The sequence below is a fragment of the Carica papaya genome, chromosome 8, assembly GCF_054855325.1.
Source record: "Carica papaya isolate Zhongbai chromosome 8, ASM5485532v1, whole genome shotgun sequence".
NCBI lineage: Eukaryota > Viridiplantae > Streptophyta > Magnoliopsida > Brassicales > Caricaceae > Carica > Carica papaya.
Window position 1 is genome coordinate 6,164,808 of NC_142316.1, and position 6,997 is coordinate 6,171,804.

Consider the following 6,997-nt stretch of genomic DNA (forward strand, 5'->3'; position numbering starts at 1 on the left):
AATTTGAGAATCTAGGGTTTTGGCATAAATCATCTTACCAGAAGAACTAAAGAAGTTTTACTGCTCTGATGCCATGTTAGATTTCATGAAGAAATCTAAATGATTTAAGTGGAAAAAATAATTAAATCTAATGTGATTTTGTAGAAAATAAAAGAAGATTTAGTTTGAAATTTTAAAAAATAAGCTGAAGTGTTTCAAGAGAGAGAGAGACTAAAGCAGTACAACTGAGAGAGTAAAAATGAGGTTCAATACTTTAACTATGGTTGAGAGAGTATTTATACAGAGAGTAAAACTTTTTGTATTTACATAAAGTGCTCTAAATTTTAACTGTTTATAAAATTGCACACAATTATCAAATCATCAATTACTACTCTAATAATAAGTCATGCCTGTAATCTTTTAAGATAGTAAATGAACCTTTTTATATTCAATGCACCACAATTACATATTCGCTTTTCATAGATTTGCTACTCAAATGAGTAAATGAATGAATTTTTGCCTAGATGACGGAATGAAACATCTTTACATGTTCTCTATATGCTACTTAGCACCTGTTGTATTGTCTTCAAAAGAATAAATTTAGTAATTAAGATCTTACCAACCATAGATAACTCTAAGATGTTGATTTTGTTAGATAGTAACAAAGGCTCATCACTGTTCATTTGATTAGCATTGATGGCGAGAAGTTCCAAATACTCACTTACTATAGTGTTGTTGTCTTCTTTGCATGAAACTTTTTGCATATGTGTTGACCGATTGGCTCCAACTCGCTAAATATAGTCTAGTTACTCCTCATAAACCTCATGTAGAAGCTACTTAGTAAATCACCTCTCTTAGAAATGAAGTGGTTGAGAAGGAAAGATAGATGAAACCCCTACAAGAGGTTAGAAGGGCTCATAAAGAGAATATATACTTCAAGGGCAAAAGAGAAGAACTTAGAAAGAGGATGTTTGCCATAACTCCAATAATTGTTCTTTATATAGATGAGTGTTAATTAATTATAAATAAATATAAATATTAAGAAAAAAACTAGTGAGGGTCAAACACAAATTTATAAAATTAAACTTATATATATGCATAAAAATTTATAGTTTTCCATTAATTTAATTGTTTATTAGTTATATCGATAATTTTTTTAATTTATTTTTTTTAGTAAAAAAAATTATATTTTATTTATTAAATATCACATGCACAATAAAATACCAATAACACTAGTGTCTTTTGATGAGTGTACAAGAGATACAACTCAAAATTCGAACACTTAAATATCACAGAAAAAATAAGAATCATTCGGACAATAAATAATTACTCTAATTATAAGATTAAAGTGTGTCATACAAATATATCTTGTTTTTTTAGATTCATGCCTTAAAAGTTTGTCCCCACTCCATAGTAGTAGAAGCTATGCTCTAAGCTAAGTTAATTTAATTTGTAATTAATTAGTGGCAAACAAAGCTTTAATTAGTTTATTATTACATTAAACCAACACAATTAATCATTAGTTTGACCTGAGCATAGAATTAATTTGTGGTGAGTTGCTTTCCCTTCATTTAGTCAACTTGTATTTAATCCATTGATCTTATATAGTTTGGGTTATTTAAAAGTGGAGTATTCCACATTCTTCTTTTTATTTTTATAATAACAATTCCCTTCTATAATTACTTTCTAATTGTCATGATCAAATTCAACAGTTTTTTTTTTTTTTTTTTTTTTTTTAATCACATAAAATTTACATGAGTTTTAATAAGATATATAAATGTTGAAACTTGTTTCGTTCAAAGTTTAGGATTTAATTAGTATATGATTAATTATCTATTACAAGTAATTTAATTAGTTCAATTAAATAACTTATAACAGCACAAGAGCCGAAAGAATTTTATAATTAGGATTAAACAAAATAAAGCAATCTAAAAAAGATTAGTGATAATGGGTTTAGCTTTTAAGAGTGCCAGATCCAAAAGGACATCTGTAACAACATTAATCATAATCACCATCGTTATAATTAAAAAGCAGAGTAATATATGTATGTGTGTATATATATAAAATATATGTATATATAGATAGCGTAATATTAGGGTTACCCATCTTCAATCGAATACATAAACAAATAATCTCATTCTATGTAGAACTCATTACTTACCCATCTTTTCAAATAAGAATTACACATAGTATTAGGGTTCTAAATTATTAATTTTAATTAAATAGTTATTTCTCAACATTTATAATAAATAACTTACATTCATTGACAACCAACTAGTGTATTTTATAGTTGTCAATTTTTTTAAAAAAATTTAATTATAAAAGTAATACAAATTATAACTAATATAACAATATCACCTCTTAAAAAATAAATTAAAATGATGTTGTTTAAATTCTGTAGCACCCGGAAAGGAGGAGAAAAAAAAAAAAAAAAAAAAAAAAAAAAAGAGGGCGGCCACGTCAGCAGCCACGTCAGGAGGCCCGGTCAGCAGTCCCGACCAACCAGGGCCTGCCACGTGGCAAGACCGCGTCACTCCAAAAAGAGCCACGTTGGCAATCCGCGTGGGTGCGATCCGACGGCCCAGATCAATCACGCGATCGGACGGCCCAGATTCAATCAAAAACGAACGGCCCAGATTAAAACAAAATGAACGGCTGTGATCAAAAGGCAAGGGGTTATAAATAGAACCCCCACACCAGACCACAAACCCTAGCCGCCAGCCGCTCGCCGGAGAAGACGAACCAGAGGCCGACCGCCGCCACCCGCCGCCACTCGCCGCCGCACCGGGGAAATTTCCGACCGCCGATCGAGGTAAATTTCATACCCCCGACTCGTTTTTCCCCACTGATTCCTCCTATGGCCAAATCGAAGCCGAAATCCAGGCCAAACGGCCGGAATACGCGGCCGAAGCCCAGCGGCGCCGCCGCGCCCCCTCTCGGTTTTTGCCTCCGACGAGGCCCTTCCCGGCCTCCGTTCGATGCAATTTTTATATCACCGTGATCACCATTCTTTTCTCTACAGGTTGACCGGAGCCGAATCACCAAAACACGAACCTCGCCGGAGAGCCGCTGCACCCGAGAGCGCCGCCGCCGGTAAGCTCCGTTTTTCCGTGATTTTTTGGCCCCCCGAGGGCCCTAAGGTTCTTTTCTGACAAGGACCAATGCGAGTGTGGCCGAATTCGGCCGAAAACGGCCGAAAACAGCCAACCCGAGGCGACTCGCCGCCGCCAGCGGCGGCGCCGTCGCCGGAGCACGGCGGAGCCGCCGTGCCGGAGTTGCGATTTGGGCCGAAAGAGGCCCTGGGCCTAATTTGGATTTTTTTTGGAACACGTGCAGGTACGGTTAGTGTGTTTCAATTTCCCGGGAAAAACTCAGGGAAAATTAGGGACGGCCTGCAGGCGCACTGTGAATCGTATTCGGATCCCGAAAACAAGTAAGGACCCCTCACCCTATTTCCTATCACGGTATTAAAGTTCAAAATGATAAAACGGTATTTCTTGAATTAACGCATGTGTGAAATTGCTTAAGGTTGCTAATGGAGCCCGAGTCTAGTGTGATTGGTGATTTACTGTTATTTGGCCTGTTTACAGCTTTAAATGCAAAATGAGGTTTGATGTGTTCATTTTACAGATTTGTGTGCATATACTACGTTTTTATTAATCATGGGTTGAATGACTGAAAAACTGATACTGTATGTTGTCTGTTTGGCATGAATTACTGTTTGCTTGTTTAAATGTGAATTGATGATGCTGATTGAGGAAAAGGAAAATGAAAGATTGTGTAGACTGATAATTGTATTATGGGGGTCAGCCTGACTAGATATCCTGGGAGATGGTGGACGGACCGGGTCCGTAGGGAACCCTACCGGGATTGTGGTCTCACATGCCGGACGGGGTATGGAGATCTTATGGTTTTGGCGCCCATACCGGACGGGGTATGGGGACGGCCCGTTTCACCCTCATACCGGACGGGGTATTGAGGTTTATGGTTTTGGCGCCCATACCGGACGGGGTATGGGGACGGCCCGTTTCACCCTCATACCGGACGGGGTATTGAGGTTCATGGTTTTGGCGCCCATACCGGACGGGGTATGGGGACGGCCCTGGAAACTGATTATGAATGTTAAAGGTTAACGGGTAGCGGAACCCCTATGGACCCCCACGGATACTAGTAGGCTGGTAAATGAGAAAAAGATATGTTGTACAATGATTGAATTTCAAGAGGCGTGATAAGTGTTATGTTTTACAGCTTATATTATTCAATGATTATGATAATGTTATTGTTTTTCTTATATTGTTTTCATAAATTCCACCGAGGTAAGTGGATGGTAAAGGTTTTCATGTTAATAAACGAGTTCGTTGTAAATTTTGCTCCATTGGTCATTTTTATTTTCTACCCACCTTTATCTCCGTGACGGTGAGATATCGTGATGTTCTTACTGGGCTAGTGTAGCTCACTCCTTAATTAACCATTTCAGATCAGGAAGACATGGTTCCCGAGCCCGTTCCGCAGGAGGACGACGAAGGGGATGCCTAGAGACTCTGTAGTCATACGCATAGTTTTATTTTCGAGTTTCTTTCTTAGTTAGTTTAATCTTTTATATTTTAAGTACGTTTTTTGGTTTTTCGTGTAAGGGATGTTAACTAAAATTTTGATCTCGCTTCCGCATTCGATATATTTAAATACTCATTTCTTTTTAATATTTCCGGGGCCGTTACAAATTCTATTAAAATTAATAAAGTTTAGGATGTACCAAGTTAATTTCATTAATCTTAATAATATGTATTTCTATTAAGAATAAATTTTATAAAAATGGTATATTTATTCCAAACATCGTACCATACATGAGGAAAAGAAAATGAATTTTAATTTGCTCTAATGTCAATATATCTCTTAATTATATACACATAATGGGACAAAAGAGTGAAGATCATGTGATGACAATGTGTCTTTGAAAAATTTAATTTATTATAATAATAATAATAATAATAATAATAATAATAATAGAGTATGGGTTAGGTAGAAAAGCAAGATTACAAGAATAAAAAATTTGTTAATGTTTCTTTTCTATTTTTAATTTGTAATTTTTTTTTATAAAAAAAATGAATTTGGAGTTTGGTGTTTTGGTTGTCCTCATTAGGGTTATTAAAATATTGTTTGGTTTCATTTAAGGACATAATATAAGATTAGAAGGCCATTGTGGGCGGCTACTCACTTCAACTTAATTCCATGTTTATTTTAGATTCGTTCAAGAAATTACTTCAATTCTTAAAAGTTAATTTTTTTTTATGTTTTTAAATAATTAAAAAAATTTAATATAAAAAAATAACTTTTATGTTTGATTAGCATAAAACAAGTTATATGATACATATCAGATGATATAAGTATTAGTAAAGTAAATATAAATATAAATATAAAAAAATAATTAATTATTAAATTATTTTTAAATATAAGGAATAAACTAAATATTTAATAAAGATATTTATATTATTTTATTTTAAAATATTTTATATAAATATTTTACCAAGGCAAAAAATAAAGAGATGACTATACATCAAGTGGAAGATCGATTTTCTTTATCTATTTAAATGGTAAAATTGAAGTATTTACTTTTTGAATTAAATATTAAAATATTTACAACTTTTTTATACATCAAGAATTATTTTTAAAACAAATTATTTATGTAAATTACAAACTACTATAGATATAAATGTAGAAATTGAGTCTAAGAAAATTTTTTTCTTTAAAATATTTTTGTCATTAACATTTTAATATTTAAAATTCTTTTTTGTCAAGTTTAAAAGTCAATGGTTTGCTTGCAAAACGGTGCCGTGTGAAGAAGCTAAATTAATATGATGTGAGTTCAGTCCCACTTTACCAACCTTCCTTTTCTTTAACAGCCTTTTGAAAATAAAAATAAAAGCGAAAAAGAGAAAAAAGGGAAAAAAAAAAAAAAAGAAAAAAGTTGTTACAGTCAATGAATACTTCTAAAATTAGAAAGATTCTTTCTTACCGTAAATGGAAAAATTAATAATTAATTAATTAATTAGTAATTAGTTAAATAATTATTTGATTTTTGTAGTGGTGCGGTGTTGCAGAGATGGATGTGGGGTCCACATGTACAACTTGCAAAAAGCAAATATAATACTTTTTAGGTGTATAGGCCGTGCCAGCACGGTCAGGGCTTGCGCGTGGGCCTCACCTCCTCTATAATGCGCTGCCAGCACGCGCTTTTGCAGTTGTGACTCTCAACCTTCTGAATTAATTATTTGATAAAAATAATTGTAGAAAATATTATTATTTTAAAAAAATATTAATATAAATTATTATAAAATGAAACAAATTAAATTAAAAGATAAAATTATTATTATTTTTAATTAATTGTCTATTTTACTTTTTGTTTTAGAAAATTTGTACATATAAAACTTAAATGTTTATTGGAATATATATCAATTAAACATTATCATTAACAAATAGATATATTATGTATATAATGTGTAATATTCAGACCTGAAAAATAATTCGAGATATTTTTAAATTATTTATTTAAAAAATTATTTATTTAGTTTATTTTTATTTAATTAAAATTTTAAAAAAAAATGAATTTTGAAAAAAATACGTGAAAATTTGAATTCGGGAGATAATTTTAAAAGAAAAATTAGAAACATGAGGTCGTAGTGTAAAAAAAAAGTTCGACTACATAGGACCGCCCAATCAGCAGTCTCAACAAATCGGAGCATGCCGCGTAGTAAGCACGCTGACGCGAGTGCCACACTGGCGATCTGCGTGCCCCACGATCGGACAGTCGCCAGTGTGGATGACCTGTATTTATTTTTCTTTAGACGTGATCAGACGGTCGAGATCAATCGCAATGAATAGTTTAGATTCGTTTTCTCTTTAGATGCGATCAGATGGACGAGATCGATCATAATTGACGGTTTAGATCAATGCGAGATGGGTATAAATACTTCACATCACACAGGAACCCGAACCCTAGCTGCCAGACCCCACTGGAGAA